General features: G+C 37.2%; 1 long non-coding RNA gene across 5 annotated transcripts in view; it reads left to right on the top strand.

Annotated features, from left to right (window-relative positions):
• Window positions 1-7,825: 7,825 nt before the first annotated feature.
• Window positions 7,826-21,214, top strand: part of LOC310895064 — a 35,893-nt gene continuing 22,504 nt past the window's right edge. Inside the window, exons 1-3 of one of the 5 annotated variants that reach the window (XR_014580415.1) lie at window positions 7,826-9,588; window positions 10,467-10,502; window positions 19,977-20,090. This is a non-coding gene — a long non-coding RNA (uncharacterized lncRNA). Of the gene's footprint in view, window positions 10,503-18,927; window positions 20,091-21,214 lie in introns of those variants that run through there. The other 4 variants (XR_014580414.1, XR_014580417.1, XR_014580416.1 and 1 more) reach the window with 4 other exon arrangements.

Raw genomic sequence — 21,214 nt, 5'->3', positions numbered from 1 at the left:
CAAAGCATAAGACACTGGGTAAGCCCAGGCTGGTATTTCCACAGGGATATCCTCCTTGTCCTAGCAATTGGCGCTTTGTCCGACACAGCGTGTTGTGTTTGTCTGCTTGACTTTGTGTCTTAGTATGACACATACATGTGGCTTATCCCCCCGAAAAGGTGGAAGGCTCCTGGGTTAAGGATGAGATAGAGAGTGAGGGTCATTGGGTGTGTGGTCCGTATCTGCATGGCAGATGCCACTGCTCCAGGCGCTGTGTGCACTGTTACACACTGAATGTGTGTGGGGTGGGCCTGCTGAAAAACCGTGTACATGTACGGAGGATGATCCTCTAGCCATGGTCCTCCAGCACACATGCACCAAAGAAATATGCCACTGAGAATTTCAACAGATTGGTCATGTTTTTCCTCTGAGTTACTGCAACGATACATAAAAACATGACACAAAAGATTACTGTTATATGTGAATTTACATGGTTGCCTCAAGCGCAATTAGAATATAATTTGCACTTGTTCTACATGGAGGGTAATTACCATGGACTTTTTAAGGGAGTAATCGTGACCTGTAAAGCAAAATGCATCCCTGAGCTGGCAAAACATTCAATTTTTGCATGTTGTCTCTTCACAGGAGTGCAAGATCTGCATGACATGAGACAAAACTTCTTTTTATGGTGAGGGTGACAGAGCACTGGAACAGGCTGCCCAGGGGGGTTGTGGAGTCTTCTTCTCTGGAGACATTCAAAACCCGCCTGGACGTGTTCTTGTGTGACATGATTTAGGTGTTCCTGCTCCTGCAGGGGGATTGGACTAGATGATCTTTCCAAGTCCCTTCCAATCCCTAACATTCTGTGATTCTGTGACTTCCCTTCAGTATTCGGTACCATTAAAGCTATCTTACAGCTCTGCATGGTGCTACATGGCAGTAAGCATTTATACTGGTAACTGTTTGACCTCCGTTTAATGCAGGTTTGATTGAGTGTTGTGAAAATGTTTATTCCTTTATATAGTAGTATATGACACAACTTGCTTGTTTCTTACTTTTAAGGATATGCAATTTAAAAACTAAATGATAAGAGGTGGCCTTCAGCAGTATATTGGGACCAGTTTCAACAGTCTTGTTTATTCTGAGTACTTTATTCTACAAGGAAGTTCACTGCTTTAGAGCAGTGAACTAAGCTGTATGCAGTATAAAAGTCATATGAAAGTGCAAGTACTCTTATGGTTCAACAGTAAAACAAGTTATAAATCTGCATGTAAAATGTTTTCCATTAAGCTAGTGAATGAGCTGATGATTTGGTTAATTCTAACTAAGTCACTGCGTTACCACAGCTTCATAGGTCCCAGCAGACTAAACATGAAACCTGCACTACATGGTGATTTATTGCTCTGCTTATTCTAGAATGTCAGAAAGATTATTTGCAGAGAAAGCTTGCTAAATCTCATTAAAAATACATATTTTAGTGTTAGGAAAGCTAAGTTGACATCTGGGGTACAGGGAGCCCTGTGTCCAGAGAGGAGGATGGTACAGGAGGACCTAACAGGTTTGCCTGTGGTCAAGCCAAGCTCACAGGATGCTTCCCTTTAATCCCATTGGTCTTTTTCTTGGAAGAGATGAGGATTATCTCCTTGCTGCCTTGCAGCTAGATGCTTCTTTTGATCGTATGCAAGGCAAAGTGTTCAGCCCCTGAACCTTGCACTGCATACATGTAGGAGAACTTCAAGCTGGGACCTGCCAAATCAACACACCTGGATGGGTGGGACATGGAGCTGAGCTCTTGCCCCTCTAGCTAGGAAAGGTGAGACCAAGTTGAAATTGTGCCTGAGAACAGGGAAAAAAAAAATAAAAAAATAAAAGGGCCATGTGGCCGCCAGGGCTGTGGCTCGAAGAAGGGAAAGGTGAGAAACATGTAAGTGAAAATGAGAAGAAATAGAATAGATTTTAAAATGTTTATTTAGTAACTTAATAGGAACAGGAAAACATGAAGTAACTGTGCTAATGGATCATTTTATTATGTTATACCAGTCAATGAAATATTATCAAATTATTTGTATTCAGAACTTTACACAAAATCCCCAGGTTCTGATATTTTTGAGGGTATTGGATGCAATATTAGGCAGTTCTGTGTCACACAGGGCCTGATTCTGGACATATTACGGATGAGGACTGTTCCAGGAGTATGGTGGCAGATCCTCAGTGACTCACTGAAGTGGCTCTGTTTTACTACTGACTGTAAGTCTGGAAGGGAGTCTTTGTTGATCCATTATCACTTTAGCTTGGATCAAGAGGGTCCTTTTGAAGCAAATCTTCCAATCATTTGCATTTACACTGTTTATGTTGATGTCGCAGAGCCCCTTTGAAGCACACATGCTGGATTCCTTTTGGATTGCACCGAAGTGGAAGATGTGCCCCAGAAGTACACCTAATGCCCATCCGCCTTCATGGAGCCAGACTGGAGCTAGGACAGCAGGACGCCCCACAACTGCTAATGCCTCGGAGCTCAGTGCTCTCCCTTTACGTTATATCCTCTTCCCTATAATCTTAGCAAATCAGATCTTGAAGGATAATAGTTTCTTTTTTTTTTTTTTTTTTCCTAGCCCAACTTCTTGGGTCTGCAAGAGTCTTCTAGACTCTCACTGCCTCACTGGTCAGAAGTGCTCCACCACCATTTCAGGATCCTGCTTCCTTGGGGGGGTGTTTTGAAATTTAATGGAAAGCTTGTAGAAAATTAAGTTAATACCTACATTTCTGCCCATTTTAAAGTGAGTGAGTGAAAAACACAAGTCTGGAATGACTCTAAAGAAAACCACTGGTAAGAGCCATGAGTCCGTGACCACCCAGTAGTGGAAACAGGGATGTGTGTGTGTGTGTGGGGAGGCTGTTTTAAATCTGGAACTGATTGCATTCACTTTAGCACTTCCCTGCGTGCTTGTTTCTATTTGCAATTTTTAAATCCAATTTTTATTTTTAGCTGGGTGTATTTTAATGCTTTAAATGAACAAATTGGATTTGTTTTCTAACTGTAAGCAACACTGATTGTTAAAACTGCATCCAGTAAGAGAAAGGCAATTTTAATGTGACATACCAAGCACACAAAAATACACAGACATGTAAACACTGTTGAGGTCTTAGGGTTTTGGATATAGGTGTGAGTTGTTTTTATTAGAGGATTAGTGTCCTGCAAGTTTGGGGAGAATTTCAGGTTTCTGGGTGGGCTGTAGCAGATTGATGGCTTTTTATCTGCAGCCTGCTGCATTTGGCCAATATGTTCTGTCTACTTACTCAGTTTTGTCCTTTTATAGAGGTTCCCCTACTTTATGCCATATTTTTTGCTTTTTATTTCTTTCCAGGATTGTTTCCTCATTCATCCCTGGCACCACTGCAGTCTTTCTTAGCTAACAGAAATACCACTTGAAGCACAAACAAAAGCTGAAGAAACTGAGGCCCCACATGGATAATCTCATAGATTATTCCATGATTAATTATCCTAGATTTATCAAATGCCATATCCAAATAAGGTCAAACATGTAATTTTAATCTTCCACAAGACACACAGACACTGCTCTGCACAAGCCTCGATTTCTGTCACAGAAAGCTTGAACCGACTTCCATTAATGATAAAAAAAAAAAAAAAGTAATGTTGATACATTCTGAGCTATGTACTCAACATGTCAAGCAGATCATTAGTGACTGACACCAATGATGTGCCATGGACAAAAAGATGTCTCTTTTGTGCTTGTCCTTTACTGACACTCCTGTCGCATCCTATTCACCAGCCTGGAACACTGATCCTCTTGTGCATTGGATCAAAAACGTCCATGTTATTGTTAGTGGTTTATGTATATCACCTTCTTTTTTTTTTTTTTCACAGTTAGCTTTCTTTGTATTTTAATCACTTGGATGAAAAAGACTGTTCATAGCAGAATAATCACCAATGAAATAAATATTTAGCTGTTAACTGAATGAGTATCATCTTTTTAATAGGTTATAAGTCCCAAGTCCCAGGGGGAGACTCACAAATTCACTTCATTTCCCTGATTTCACATTTAGGTCTCCACATTAGCTATAAATGTGTAAAACCACATGGAGGTAGTTCCTATTTACTACATCGCTGAGGAGGCACACGGCTCTTTTTTCTTCCACCATATGGTTGAAGTAACTTGCACACAAGCAATTTGTTCTGATTCAGCTGTTTCAGCAGGAAGGATTTGCAGAAGCAGGATTGGGAAATACACAGGATTCTCTTTCACTTCTGTGACAAGAGTTATATTTTTAATTAGCCCCTGTTAGTCTTCTAAGGGTATCCTGTAAAAGTTCAGTTCTGTATCTCAAGTCTGAGTCCCACTCAATAGGGTCATTTTTTGGTGTGTGTATTTAGGAACCAGTTTTGAAAGCATCACAGGTTTTTAGAAAAGTCAGTTCCTTGATTAATTATGTTAAATAAAGTAAGAGCTTTAGATTTCTTTTTTTCTCCCAATAGATTTGACTTATATGAAGCTTACTGAAGATGCAGGGAGAAGGGGGTGGTGGTGAATAAGCTACTTCACTTGAATCTTAAGAGAACCAGCTGTTGGGAAGGTATTATACAATTTATGTATATTATTTTTAATACCTGAAAGTCCAAGGTTTGTAAGGGAAGGAAGTAAAAATTAGGTCACCTAATAAAGGGTAGGAAAAAATGTTAGATTAGTGCATTTCGTGTTACTTGGTTACACAATAGTATAGTTAAAATAAAATATGTTTACTAAAGTCTGAGAAGTAAACAATAAAATTGAAAAAGACTATTGAAAATAAATATTGGCTGATTAAAAAATTTGCACTTAAGTACCTACATTGACTAAACCTATAACCAACATAAAAAAAAAAAAAGAGAGAGAAAAAGCAGATAACATAAAACAGCCTTACTAATTTGCAGTGATGCTCTGAGATTTTAAAATAGTAGCAGCTGAATGAATGTGGCATTGCATGTTTTTAGGGAGGGAGAAGACAACATCCAACGGACTTGTAAAATGTTTTGAGTTCATAATTTCACATAATACGTGCAATATAATTGATGATGCCTTAAAAATTCAGCTCTAATTCAACATCCTGTTAGCAGTGCTATGGTTAAGAGCCTTTGAGAGAATGTCCCTTTAATGGCACTGGCCCTTAAGTTTTCAGTTTAATATTTAAGCTGTTTCTAATTGAATTCAGCTAAAGCTTAGCATAGAATTTATGGCCTTGGATGCAATTTTCATTTTCATAAAAAAGGAAAAGGGGGAGAGAAAAAAGGCAACATTTTAATCTGTTCTGTCCCCGGAATTATAAAGTGGTAAACAAGGTAAAAATTTCAATGTTGTAGCCACTTTTCCAAAATTTGTCCAAGTGCACTTTCTTACCCTACATTTAATGTAATATAATGCACTGTAATATAGTAAATACATGTGCATACAAAGCCAAGAACTAATCAAAACACTGAACTTTGAACCTTCTGCAACAGACTTAAAGAAAACCAAATCAAAATCTTGGGGAGTAGGGGGGGTAGGAGGGAGGAGGGTGAAACCACTAGGAAAGGGGCTCTGTACATGTTTCAGGAAATTACATTAGCCTTCATCAACACAAGAAAACTAAAGTGAAAAGCCAATCTCAGAACACAAAACTAATGTGGGTTTTAGGAAAGTTCCTGAACTTTTGTCAGTGGATATGCCCCATCCTGCATTTCACACATCTCTGACCCCGCCAGGGCCTGCCTCCTCCTTGCACTGCTGCCAGAGCCAGCTGGCTTCCTTCACCCTTTCATCAGCAAAGATTGCAAGATATATACTCCAGCCTTGCAGAGCTTTTAGGGAATAAAATACTTCTGCCTATCCCCAAAGAGACAATGGGATTACAGGGAAAAATCTTGGGAGAAATTTTGTGTTTGTTATATTGTCAGCTGGCCCCACAGAGTTGGGAAGAGAAGTGCTTCTTCCTGCCCTGTCCTCACCCACAGCTCTAATGGTTGGTAGAAACACATCTTCTGCCATCTACAGACCATCTTTAGCTTTGGAAGGGCTGCTGCTTGAAAGACCCCTATTAGAGGAACATCCACCCAGTTTTTCCTGAGGCCAAAGAGGAAAGGAGAGGAGCTCAGCAGAAAAGGAGAATCATGGCCAGTTATGAAAAGAGCCTCCCCCTCTCTCCCTGTCCTTTATCTGGGGCCTCTAAGCTCACCTGAGTTTTCTGGTGCTAGCTCTGAGAAGAACCAAGAGACACTGCAACAGGTTCATTACCACCCATTAAGACAACACTAATCATCCAGCAAATCCATATATAGCAGAAAAACTGGCACCTTTCGCTTTCTAGAGTTTGCCTAGACATCATGCTTCTTCCTAGTTTTTATAAGAGTTATGTCAGTATGAAAAAATATTCTTGAATACCACGTGCATGGTGCTATGGAGGCACAGCAGGCAACTGAGGAGTGTGGTTGTTAGGTTGTGAAGGGGAGGAGAGAAGGCAGGAATCTCCCCACTAGACATCTGTGCTGATTTTGCTGACCGCAGGAATTAAATGCCTTTGGGGCATTTAATAAGAAATCATTAAGGAAGTGACAGGACTATGGCTATATTACTCGTCCATTAACTGGATACACATGAGAACAGACATTTCTCTCCCTGAAGCACTATAGCAATGGACGTGCAGTCCTTGCATGGGTGCTCTACTGTCTGCATTGTCTAAGAGAATTGCACCTTAAAGATACCACACAGCTTTTACCATTGTTACGGTTTTATTACTGTTTGTTTTTTTTTGTTTTTGGTGCAAATTCCTTTGTTATAGCAGAATTCTGTATTATGTCCACTTTAATGAAATTTAGCAAGATCAAAGTTATTACAAGGGATATCAACTTGGTGTATAATGTTTGCTCACTTACTTGACTTTATGCATACTTTATAATGAAGTTATAAAGTGTCTCACCGAAATGAACAGTCTCCAGTAGTAACTGTGAGAACCAATTTAGTTCTGGCCTGTGCAAGTATGGCACATCCTTTGAGATGAGTTGAAGTTGAACTGTCCTAGGCCAGTGCAATAACAAACATAACATAACAAAACATAACGTAACGTAACGAAACGTAATGTAACGTAACAAATTCTTTCTGTAACTGATTGGCAAGATGATTTATAGCAATTTTGGATGGAGCTGCTCTAGTTTTATGTACCACTTAAGGAGGTAGACACATGGTGAATTTTTTTCAAGAGCGTGCCCCACGTTCCCCAAGGGAATTTTTGAAGTCCCAGGTGGTGGTAAGGCACTTGTTTCCTGCTGACTCTGAAGTTAAATCAGTTCTCATATTTGCCGGCTTTGCCAACTTTAAAGCTTTCCACTCCAACTTCCCAGAGGCATGAGCAACCAAATGTTCCAAGGAATTTTAGTTGGGAGCTACAGAGAACCATGAAAGTCAATCTCGGTAGCGAAATGCCTAGATGGGAATTCAGAAATGGGTTCTTGCCAATTAAGACTTGCCATTCGGACGTGTCTACCTGATCACTTTACTTCTCCTGAAGTGAGTCTGTAGTCACATTTCTTTTTTTTTTTTTTTTTTTCTAACCAAAACCTACCAAGTGTTTTTTTGGAGAAATCTGGTTTACAACCAATAATTTTAAGCTAATTTACCTAACTACTATCAATGGTGTTTTAATCAACTGCATATTATTATATTGACTATTTCATTGCAGGAGGAAAACTGCTCAGTAAATGCCAAGTTCTGTTTTGTAAAGAATGAAAGGAGGAAGGGAAAAGAGACAGCTAAAGACCCACATGTTCCTGATGCAAATGGTATATATCACCCCCAAATCGCATGCAGGTGTACAAGTGTACGGCCGCTCTTTCTAGCCCAATTTTTGTATGCAAGGTCATCCTTCTGGTGCTACCTTAGAAACTGGCCTTATTCTATAGAGGACATTGAATGATAACACTGCAAGTCAGCTGACTGCTGTGTCACAGAGCTGCTGCTTTCTACATTATCGCAACTGCCAGAGCTCTTAGTGCTGCAGTTTTCTAGTCGCAGTGCGGCAAAGCAGACGCATAGACCCAGGCACAAAGCAGCATAGATTTTTTATTCTTGTCTTTTTTTTGTATGAGGGAGATTTTCCTGGTGTTAGCGTAGGAACAGACACGCAGCCTGGATGTGTTGGCTTCAGCCTGGCAGCGCTTTCAGCTGAACAGGGACTGTTCGGAGCTCGGTACCCAAACTGCCTCTGAGGAAGAACGCCTGGTTTCTCATTTTGTATACTAAGAGGTTCTTTACGCCACGATGATATACCTGCAGCCATAGGACAAAGGAGATTATGGTATTTGTCACTGTTTGCCTGACTGGGGCCTTTGCAGGCACTCCACTGCTGAAGCCGTGCCAGCGTCCCAGGGTCTTATAGATTGGTAATACAGATTGCCGCAATTTCTTACATCAGTATAGCAAAGCTCAGATGAGAAACCAGACTCTGAACTAAATCAATCCCAGTCCTTCTGGATACAGGGCAGCAGGCGACTAGCAATGACACAACCAGCCATCAAGTGGAGAGTCTCTGGGACTGCAGTCTGTATCAGTTGGAGTCTGTGAGAACGAAACACTTTCGGTTATCCAGTCGCTTCTCCTTCTTCTAATACTACAATTACTACAACTGCTGCTACTACTACTACTACTATTACTTCTTTTTTTCTTGCCTGTAAGAAGCTATTACTTGTGCTTGGTCTCTGAGTGTATGCTTGCGTGGATTAGTTTGCCTGTAAAGCAGCCCTTATCTGCTCCTGCTGGAAATCAGGGCACAAAGTCAGCCTGCTTTAACAGTTGTTTCTTCCTGCGTGATGCTATGCAGCTAGAATGGGTTACACTGACAACAAAGGAACCAACACAAATCATCACTTTATTTGCTGGACTGTTACAATATGATGCCCTGTTCTCTCCTCTTTCTTCCTCTTTTTTTTCTTTCTTTTTTTTTTTTTTTTTAATTCATCTAATCGAAGAGCATAACAGACACCATCGTGGATGTGGTTTTTAATGATTTGGAAAAGACAGCCTGTGGAGACTGTGATTTGAGACTGCAACACATTTAGGTTATTGCCAATTTGAAATACTTGGTTTGTGAAGCACAGCCCTAAGGGACAAGCGCAGTAACTGAGAAAGAGATTGTAGATAAAGAAATAAAAATGACAAGCGTAATGGAGGCTCTGCAAAAGAGACTGTCAGAGAATCAGTTCATGGATGGCAATTTCACCAGTCTGAATCTGAATAATTCATAGATTGAAATTACCCTGCTTTCACCTTTCCATTTAAACCGGCATGCTCTGAATCTCTAATAAATTTTCAAGATAAAGTAAAATGCCAATTTGAATCTGAAGAGCTTTTAAAACCAGATGCTACACCCTGAATTTTTCGATACCTTTCACAATTATCCTGTGAGAACTGCACTTCATCACGAAGCACCATTACCAGTGAAAATTACTGTGATTACAATAGCAACAATAGAATACCATCAAATGATCTCCAATTTACCTAATTTACCAGGGCTGACTGTGTGCCCATTGTGCTTCACTACGTCTGGCATTGGATCAATATCACAGAGGAACAAAAATGCCTTAGTGTATGCTTCCTTTTGGTGCCTTTAACTTCGACAGTACAGGAAAATCTATCTACTGTTAAGTGGTTTTACAGCCAATCTACATGCCTGCTGTAGGATCTGATTGATTCTCCATGATTTTCTTTAGTTGCTGGGCATTGGATGTCATTGTGTTACTAATTTGTTTATAACGTATACTCCTGCACAAAGACTGCAGCAAATGAGTAACAGCACAGCGGCTCTGCACTGCTACAGCAGTAGCAGCGCTCTCACAGGGGAAGCCAAAATGAGTTCGGTGCCTTATGTGAATAATTACTTGTGTCTGGGTTACAAATGATCTCTAGCATCACTGGTCTTGGTTGCATGACATGACAATTGAATGCAAAAGCCATGCATGGTCAAGGGAAATGATCGTGTGTAATCCTAACAAGATTTTTTTTCCCCTATTCAGCATTTAGTAAGAGATTGTGAGAGATAGGCTGTGACTCTGTCTGTAAATGTGTGTCTGTACATATGCATGTACATATGTAAATGTAAACATAGCATGCTTTGCGAATATGTACCGATCATTGAAAGTAACAACTTTTACGGACAAGCGAGGCACAGTGTTTTGCCACAATCTGCTTGGTTGTAACATATCTCTGTTTTGGAGGTGTAAATTTTCTATAGGATGGTGTGTGACTTCTGGAACAGTAAGTGCAATTTATGCAGTATGTTGGTGCCTATACCTATGCTACAGAATGCAATTTTAAGCATAGAGTCCTTATAGCATAACTACAGTACAGAGAAGTTAGAAAATGTACAGAAAGCTATAACAGGCATTCTTCATGGAGACAACTGTGTCTGCTATCTGTATGTGTGTGAGTTGTACACTTCAATCTTGTTTTTCATTTTATAACCAGATTTACTCTGCCTCCAGGGAGTACTTGCTAAGGAAGGTAAGCAATATTTCTTCTTATTTATATGACTGTGTTGCATTTCTTTTGGGGAAAAATGCATGTTTGTAGCACATAGTTATATAATAAAGCATGATCTTGTGACATCTAATTAAGTGTTTCAGTATTTGTACATGTTAAAACTGGACAAGAAAGCATATTTAAAATACAGTTCTTTATTCAAAATACACTTATAGAATTGCTCTGCACAAAGAATTGGTTTTGTATTCAGCTTTAAATCTTTTTTAAATAAGAACCTATTATACCTAACTAATTATGTTCTTGAAACCTTTGGATTGTAGATATTTTGTCTTCTTAAAGCGTTGTTCATTGTATTTCTAAATTTTCTGTACACAAGTGGATACTGTTCTCTGAGGTAGAAGAGACAGAAGGTTTTAGAGCTTGAGCTGTGATAACAAAGGAATTTGAAAGGGGACAAAATATGATTATTGAAAAATCTTGAATTTTAGATTATTCATTAATGTGATTTAGCAGACTTTTTCTTAGGCAACATACTCTCAAGTTACCACACCAGCTGGAATTAATTAGTCTATTCAGTACTAAATATATATTCTTCATTTTTCACATGGTATTCACAACTTAACAAAGGAAAATCTGCACAGAACAAAGACCTAAACCCTAGTGAAAGTATAAAATCTATATTATGATACTGTGGTAATAAAACCAAGAGATTCAGACTAAACTTTTCAGAAGAGAACTGGGTGTTTTAGTTTAACTGTTTTATGATGAGTATTTTATGATTTTGTGTACAGAAATATAACATACTTTTATAATTATGATAGGATCATGCAAACAGGATTTTAAATGAAGAATACCGTACACGTACCTGCTAGCATTTATATGATTATTATTACCGTAATCATTTAGAATCATATACTGTTTTGAAATTGTAGTCTGTTAACCATTTTATTTCTGTAGAGCATTTGCGTTCAGATTTTTTTACCAGTCTTATCTGCTGTGACAGTCTGTAGAAAGTGGCTTGTCGTGGGTTGCTAGAGATATCCTCATTAACAACAGCAAAGCAGAAACAATAAAGAGTTTAAATGCTCTTGAAACCTTCATCTCAGGGCCTGAGCCAAATTGTGCTATGATTCACTCTGGAGTCTCCTAACTCTGTATTCTGAATTCTTAATGTGCCACTGGCTTTCTCCTACTGCTCTGTACTGGCCTCATCTTTCAAAATGTTCCATGCTGGTCAGGCCTAATGCTGTCTCTCAATGTAAGTGCCTTCAGTAGTTGCCATAGGATCTTAGGAGAGTGCCCTCAGGAGGTGAGGTTGTCTGTGAGACTCACTCTGTTATAAAGTACTCTGAAAAAGTCTGAGAACCTCAGCAAGTAAGCCCTGCATTTTGGGTTGGTGGGTGTTTCAAAGAAGGCAGGCTGCCTGCAGGGTATATTGCACATGTTAATCAGGTAAAAAACATTAAAACATTTTCAGCTACAGGAACATGAAGTGAGTATTAGCAATACTACCCCATAAAAAGCATTAAAATATAGCCAATTGTACCATTAATGTATTTCCTAGTACGGCTATTGCTAATCAGGCACAGCTACAGCTGAAGAGTTTAAGCTGTGTCATCGTATGTGCTGAAATAAATGGGAAAACCTACAATATTAAACTTCTAAAATAAAGCCACAAATTTTAGCAATAGGGATTCGACAGTTAATCTACATTATATTGCAATACAATATTAGTTCATTTTTGTTTCCATTGTGTTTTACTTGTCTGTAAATTATTCTGCAAAATTAGGGCCAAACCATTTCTTTAAGTTTCCCGTTAAACAGAATTATTCACTTGAGTAAAATTCCATTGACGTATTCTGCTGGACCCACGCCCTCACCTACATCTAGGCACTGATTGTGATTCAGTCAGACACATAAAAAACATAAGGGAGTCCATTCTACTACCACCAGGGTTAATGGCAAGACTCCCTGTGCCATTGATATAAAAAATGCATTGATTCATTTTCTTCCATTACAAAATTATTTCTGAAAATTATTCCTGGCTTTTTTGTTTGCTTGCTTGCTTTTTTTTTTTTTTTTTTTTGCTTATAAGGGTACAGTCTAGTATAGCTGACATAATGTTGAACAGAAGATGCTTTCTGTTCACCAGGACACATGACCTCAGCTAAACATACACTTGAACCAGCAATACGGGATAGGATTATTCACAAATGGAAGGGACCTTCTTGACCGTAGTTCTGTTTAGAATATTTGTATGTTTTGATCTGTAATGGTTGTATCTGCTTGGACAAAAGCCCTGAGTAGGAGGGTCTGTTGTGTTTGATTGTTTGTTTGTTTGTTTTTCACCTTAGAGTTTCTTGAATTAAATGTAGGTGCCTATGGAAATATGATCCCCTGAGAATGCAGATAAATGCATTATTGATAAGTATGTATAAAACATCTCTAGATTCCTGTGCAGTCTGGCTGCTATGAAATTCATACCATTATTCCCAGACAAAAGTCTTAAGAATAAAGACCAAAGTGACTTGAAAGGATAACAGAAGCATTTCCAAAACAACCATTCCAACGCAGAAAACTCAGAGTTAACCAGAGGAAAATCCAAATGAACTCATAAACACAGTTAAAATACCTAAATGGGGGTACCCTTTTTGATGCCATGTGATAACCATAGGATGTGATAGAGGTAAACAATTTTGCCATTTCAGTTTATATTATACACACTATCAAAAAAAACAAAAAACCTTTGGCTTTAAAATCTTTGCATAGCAAAGATCAGTTCACTTTTTTATTTTTTATGAAATATAAATGTACATCTGCTCTGTGATTTTATCTGCACAACTGCAACATAAGCAAAAGTTCTGAAAACTGAATGATTTCTGACAGACAGAAAGGGAAAATGGATTCCAAAATGTGAATTGCAAAGGTAATGATTTTCCCAGTTCTTGTACCAATAGAGTTTATTGTTGTGTGCTCAAGATCAGGTTAACTCCTAATTATGTTAAAATTTGTGATATTGAACACGTTAAAAATGAGCAGAAATTCAAAATAAGGCCCCAATTGTGCCTGAAAAGGTTCCTTTCCTTTCCTTTCCTTTCCTTTCCTTTCCTTTCCTTTCCTTTCCTTTCCTTTCCTTTCCTTTCCTTTCCTTTCCTTTCCTTTCCTTTCCTTTCCTTTCCTTTCCTTTCCTTTCCTTTCCTTTCCTTTCCTTTCCTTTCCTTTCCTTTCCTTTCCTTTCCTTTCCTTTCCTTTCCGCTCCGTTCCGCTCCGTTCCGCTCCGTTCCGCTCCACTCCGTTCCGCTCCGTTCCCATTCCGTTCCCGTTCCGTTCCTTGGCAAATTGTATCCAAAACCATATTTGCAACAATATACTTAATCTGTGACTTGACAGGCATAACCTGAACACACAATGAACTAGCACTTGTGGAAAATGTTAAGTTGGGAAATGTTCTTGAAGTGAAAATAAAATAAAAAGAAAAAAAAATCCAGTTTGATTTTGTTTGACTCTAGGTTGCCATTGTACCACTTATACTCAGTGTTTTCCAGATATTGTGCACTAGTGAATGTACAGTTGAATTACATTCAGTTATACTCAGTGAAATGTTCAATAGGAAAGGCTTTTCTCATACTCAACAATTTCTGTTTCTTCTGCTTCTTATGTTCATCCAAAAAGTATATCCAATGCACAATGGTAAAAGAAACCATCCAATCTTCTGACCTGTAGCAGTACTACCTGTAGGTAGTAAGTGCTGAGAAACTTTGCTGAGACTGGGGAACAGGTGTGATCACACATCTTCTGCTCATAGTAGGAATTGCCTGGTTGTAGGAGAGGGAGGTATGCAGAGAGGCTTTGAGATGGGAGACTATCCATATAGTTATTAAGTTAAATAAAACATAGTTATTAAGTACTTAAAGAGAAGTAAATACATTTTTAGTTTCTATGTTTTTACAGGCAGCTCTTCTTGTTATATTCACCTAGAAAATTCAACTTATCAATCAATACTGACACTGTAGAAAAACTGTTTCCATAACCCAATACATTTCAATTATGCTTATTCACATAGACGTTCATACACAGCAGTACTCTTCCAGAACAGCTTAAATACTGTTTTGTTTTGTTTTGGAAGGAAGGAAAAGGGGAGCTACCTATATATATATATATATATGTATATATATATACCTATATATATATATACCTATATACCCTGCACATCTAATATCTCCCAGGGAGAAGGCCTTCTTCGTTACTCTTCACCTCTACTAGACTCTCCAGACATGCAGGCATGAGAACATTTACTGTATTTTTAAATAGGGGCAAGGCCACGAGCTTCCAAGCAATGGCATACTAATAATTCATAACAACAACAATAGGAACACATAGGAAAAAGGCAGCATGATGCAAATGCTCTGCATAGAAAATACCAGCTGAAAGACGGAAGCCTGGCAGGATTGTAAGCAGCAGAGAACAATGTCATGTAAATGAGAAGCACTAAGAGGCTTTAACAGAAGTTAGAGTTACCTGCATACACTTCCTGTGCCTAAACCACATACAGATTTGTATGTGTACACCTTCATATAACTGGGAAAATAATGACTTTATTATGCATTTGTTCTCCTTAAGAACAGTAAGATTATCCTAATTCTGTATTTGTGTTTATATATATATATACATACAGACACACAAAATTTGGTCACTATATATATAATCTACCATTTAAATAGAAATGTTTCTAGATTTTTCACTTAAAGAACTCAGAGTAAGTTGTTCATTTTCATCACCCACAGAAAGAACATTACCTTTTTAAGAGACATATTTTCAAAGGACAAATATGAAATCTAGTACATAAAATAATATATCCTGGAATATCAGAAGTAGAAAAACCTGTTGGTTTAGACAAACATACAATTTAGATCATGAGAATCTGTCTATATTCCTATTATGTGTGTGTGAGTTTTAATTATTCTAACTATAATCATAAAGGTTAGGGGTCTTTTTGTCTGTTTGTTCATTTGTATTAAACTATGATTATGAACTGCATCAGAGCCATAAGATAATTTAAATTCATTCATAATCCAGCGCTCAGTCAATCTTGCTATGTCTGCATGAGAAAACTACTTAAATGAGAGAGCTGAGACCAAAGTTAGATGAAGGAACATGGTGTATTTTGCACAATAAGGAATGCAGTTTTCATTGATGGCAGATAAATACCTAGTTATTTTAGAATTGTTTTTCAGCCAGTTTCTAAATAGTGTGTTATGTTTACTCTTTTTCTCCATCTTCAAGGATTTACTGCCATTTGCAAGTACTTTCATGTAATACTCTTCTCTACTCCCAAATTGGTTTATTCAGTTTTCTGACAATTAATGCACATAGAAACTACAGAAGCTACTGAAACCTTATTTAACAGCTTCCCAGGTATTAATTTTTCCTGTGGGATTAGAATGTAGTCCACTAGGAAAACTTGCTTCAAAAATCAACATAACCAAATGGCAGAGGCAAAAGAAGGACCTGCCAAAAATTCAAAGTAGTTTGACCCAAAGATTAACCTAAAACCATACATTCATTGCCCCTATTTCATACTGTCCTCAATGTTGATGGAAACCAGAACCATGCTACTAACGAATTTAATTCTTTAAGCTCAGTTTGCCAGTTAAAACATGAATTCTTTCAGAGGTTGGACTACATGAACCAAAACTTTGCATCTCACCTGTCCCTTTGCATCACAGCAGATACATGAAAAGGTCTTAGAACCTGGAGATTATAAATTAAGATAACATCTAACTACATTAAAGAGAATGCTATGAGGGGGGTAATAAGGGGAAGAAATGAGACATAAGACAGAAATTAGAAGAGATGGGACCAAAATCTGATCTTTATTACTTCTAAAGTATTACCTTCAGCAGAATACTCTACCTAGTATACAATAGTATATGACAAATCATCTCTTAGGATCCCTGCCACTCTTCAATTTCAGCTCATGACATCTTCACCATCAGTGAAGAGAAGAACTTACTGAGAGACACCTAAACTCTACTGAGCACTGATTATACTCAGTGTTACATTTCTTCCTCCATTGTGGCTGAACATATGTAACCTTCAGAAACACAAATAACCTGTCAATTAAGAGTAGCTTCTCTCTGTTTCTCCTCCCTGGGAATTGTACTTTCAATTTCAAAAGCTAAATGAAGAGCTATTCACTTACAAGCGACAGTGGAACCTTAAAAAGTTCCATCTGCTGATTGGGTGCTATTGGGATGGGCAGACCAGACTTCAAAGAGGGGAAATGCATTCCTCAGAAGTCCCTTTTCACTTTTCAATATACAAGTCATTTTGGCCATTAAGCACTAAATACAAGGAGAAATAACAACTCCTAATGAGAAACATGTCCTTTTAAAAGAGGACATAACACTATTGAAGTATTTCATTTGTACTTCCCAAGCAAAAGTAAAAAAGTAAAGAAAAAAAAGTGAAAATTGTCAGCAACCTTGCAACATCATGGCTAGTACCTGAGTAACAACTTCAGACAAAAAAAAAAAAAAAAAGGAAATCTCTTTATTAATGATGTGGCCTCTTTATTCTTAAAAACTTACTGACGCCTTCAGGCTTGTCGTTTCAGTTAGCTGTTAGTTGTAAAAGCTGTAGAATACAGTGATTAGTAACTATGAGTAAGGAGTGGTTAAAAAGGAAGAAGAGAAAAAAAGGTTTCATATAAAGCTGAGTTAAAGTAAACTGAAAATTGAGTTTCATGTTTTTAACTATTTTGCATTATTTTTACTACATCTTTGCACAACTTGATTTCAGCCAGTAACAAAGTTATGCAAATATAGAAGTGTCTATTTTTTGCTTTATTTCAGGCAGTTAATCCTGAAATCTATTCTATAGCTGTCCGTAAACCTGTTTCCAAATATGTACTTTTGCGCTTGATTGCTGCAAAAAAGGTAGACATTCGCATCTTCTTCAGCAAAGAAACAGCACATTTCAATGATAGTAGACATGCAAAAATAAACCAGTATTGGAAATTTTCAATCAAAATCTTATATCATTTCAATAAAATTCAAATCAATCAAATTAATTTCAATAAATAATTAACCAACTTTTCACTAAAAAAGCCTTCATCACATGTACATGTTTTTTCTTATTCTAAAGTTATTTAATTTCGTTCTGTAACTATTAGGGCTGTTACCTTTTTTTTCAGCAAATGAAGTGAAATGTGTTATAGCCATCCTGCATAATTGTGCTTCTTCTTGATTAGCAAGGTGGGAAACTCGTATGTGCCTTTTTCCTCTACATGGTACAGCTAGATTCCTCCACTATCTGGTCAAGTCCGCTAACCAATGTGACATTTCATATATTATGTATTATAATGTATATATAATACATATAATATAATATATTATTAGATTATAATTTGATGTATTTTCAGAATATTTGATGAGCAAGTATCTAAGCTAATAGCTACGCATACTGCAATTGATTACAATTTCTTCCACAGTAAATCTTTTGTAAGTGGGCTTACAGAGTGAATATAAATAACCAGTTTATGGTGAAAATACATGTATAATTATATTCATGTGCACACATACACTTGCAAAAAGAATTTTGGCATGACTTTCAAATACACATACGCAATCCTTTCACTGTTTTCAACAGGATTCTGTCACTTGTTTATATTTTGACACAGATAGGGGAATACCTTTATTTTGATTTTGCAATATTTTCTTTTTCTTTCTGCTCCTTGGCTTTGCTGATGAGAGGATTCAGTCCAGTTTCCAAACAACTGCAATTCCTCAGATGGCATAGTGGCATAGCACAGTTTTGAATTTCAAGGGCCACTACAGTATTAGGTGAACCACATTTATTGGCCATTAACAGTGAGACCATTACGGGCATGACAGGCAGCATAAGAAAAACTTAAGCACTGCTTTCATGTTGTGTCTCCAGGCAAACCTCGTAACTGCAATCTCAGCAAACTCCTTCTGTGTTTGTGGAATTGGTTTCACAACATTTTTCAAGTTATTATTTTAACTCAAAACTCAAATATTGTTTTATGTTTGCTTTTTTCTTTCTGATATTCAGAGTTTGTCTTTCCATAGTAATTGGTGTGTTTTTTTTTCTTTTTCCTAATGCTGTTTTACACTAGCAACAAATGCTCATCTGAGGAACTTAGTAGCCATATGTGGCCAGATTGGTGTAATAGGTAGACTTTTTCTTCCAGCTGTCTCTCATTGCTGACCTCATATGTTGATAAAACCATTTTCTAGAATGTCAGAGACTAAAATAATACAAGGCAAAATAAAAGAATTAGAATGGTAAACTATGTAAAAAAGGAAAGGGAGGAAGGGAGGGAGGGAGGGAGGGAAGGAAGGAAGGAAGGAAGGAAGGAAGGAGGGAAGGAGGGAAGGAAGGAGGGAGGGAAGGAAGGAGGGAGGGAGGGAGGGAAGGGAGGTGGGAGGGAGGGAGGAAGGAAGGAAGGGAGGGAGGGAGGAAGGAAGGAAGGGAGGGAGGAAGGAAATCTGCATGTGATAGATCGCATCTTTCCATTTAGAAAAATCAACTTCCAAACACTGGAGTACAATGTGATACTTATTTATCAAGTTAAATTGTTTTCTTGTTGCAAAGCACAAACTTATTTACATACATTTATGTATGGATGGCATTTTCTTAAGCCCTATTTCTAACACCATGCATAAATGACATTTAATTCATATGTAATTACATATATATTTTTTGCCCTTGCTTTCACAAAACAAGCAAACATAATGCTGGAAACTGTCTCCTGGATGATCAAAATGCAGTTCTTCAGTTACACAAGGAACCAGGCCTGTAGCATTTTTCATGAATTTAACAATACTCAACATTAAATAACTTGATTTTTTTTATTTTATTTTTTATCCCCACTATTTGTACAAGAAACTCACTGCTTTTCTGATCAGAAACCTTCTAATTTCCAGCCTAAATTTATTCATTGCCAAATTACACTCATTTGTTCCTGTGCCAACATTGTCCAGTAGAGTAAATAGTTCTTATCCCTGCCTACTGTTTACCGTTGTATTGTGTTTTTAGAGAATAAGTATTTTCTGTATTAGCATTTGTTTTTGTTAAACTAAATGAGTAAAAATTTTGCAGCCTTGCTCTTAAGATGATTTCTCTCTGGTAATCACTGCAGTTCTTTACCTGTTTCATCTTCCATGGTCATGACGAAAAAAAATCTGTGCAAGAGCTCTCAGGTGCCTTAAACAATAACACAGATGTTTTCATTTCTCTATGAGAAATACTGTAACTGGTCCATCGTTAGATGACATCTGTTTTTCCATGGTTGTATCCCACTGACAACTTAACTCCACAGTCACCTAATGTGCATACCTAGATCCATCTCTTATGTTGTTTGCAACTCATCTCCTATTTTATAACAATTTTTAAAATTAATCTCTCTGCCAACACTACTGTTTAAGAAATAGTTTAACAGTGTTTGTTCTTAATGTGCTTTTTCCAAAGGTAACATATGTTTTTAATAAGTTGATGCCAAACATAAAAGAAAATAAAAAGGAACAATGTTGGGAGACAAAGGGAGATAACACACTGAAAGCACTGGGAATGATGCATTGAAGAGTAAGAATTTTTCAGAAGTCTATGATAGAACATAATGGTTTAAGTGTGGTATGATGCACACAGTAACCTAGAATTTTTATCCGTCTGTCTGTCTGCAAATCTATCTATCTATCTGTTTTCTCTTATGTACTCATAGATGCTCAGATATTGTATTTTACTTTGCATGGGAAACAAATAAATAAATCTTGGATCCACTAGAGCAGGAGCTCCCAAACTCACAGAATCTCTCAAAGTAGCATGCAAGGAATGTGGGGGTGTGCAGTCCATCACCTTCTCCCCAGTAAAGCTGGGGAAAAGGTTTCTGGATTGTCCAAGAAGCAGATTTTTTTTTTTTTTTTTTCTGGAGTGGATCTGAAGCTTGGCACAAAGCTTATAGCTACTGCTTCCACATTGTTAATGGTAGAAAACAATAGTGTTATCTAAAGCAAAATAATTTCAGAAATCTCTGTGTTAGACTGTTCTGTAGTAGCAGTATTATTTACAAGTCTATTGTAGAAATCACACCATAGTATATTTGTGTTTTTACTTCTTTTTGATTATTTTTTGAAGTTGACATAACAATTAAACTCTTAAGACTCACAGAATCTATGCTTTTGGAGTAGCACTGAAATATTTTATTTACATGACTGTTTCAAATTAATTAGGATTTGCTTATTTATTTACATCAATAATTCTGCAGTTGTTCAGAGGCAAAAGCCTTTTGATGCTATCTGATTGGAAACGTTGCATCTTAAGAATCAGGCATTTAAAATGAAGAATCTACATCTGTTAGGTTTAAAAAGACATTGAGATTTTCAGAAGCATCTTAATGATTTTGCACTGGTAGTTCCACTAGCTAGGAATGTGGAAACTTTAAATCTTTAAGAAAATGATTTAAATTTCCTTATTTTGACATAGAAGCCAGCAATTTTAAAATACCTGTTGCTGTATAATTAAAGAGAGTAGAAGACTAGCACATTGTTACTAGCTGGAGCTTCTCCATTTACTAGAAAGACGAACTTGTTTTTTGAGGGATTTTTTGGAGGAAGAAGGATAAATCTTTTAAAAATATGATATAGTTTGTTTTTTCTTTTTCTTTTATGAGTGCTGGAAAAAATAAAAATCCTTTCAAAAAATGAGTTAAT

The sequence above is a fragment of the Anser anser genome (assembly GCF_964211835.1).
Source record: "Anser anser genome assembly, chromosome: 2".
NCBI classification, from domain to species: domain Eukaryota; kingdom Metazoa; phylum Chordata; class Aves; order Anseriformes; family Anatidae; genus Anser; species Anser anser.
The sequence above is the reverse complement of the archived record's forward strand: the minus strand, read 5'-3'. Positions and strand labels throughout refer to the sequence as shown.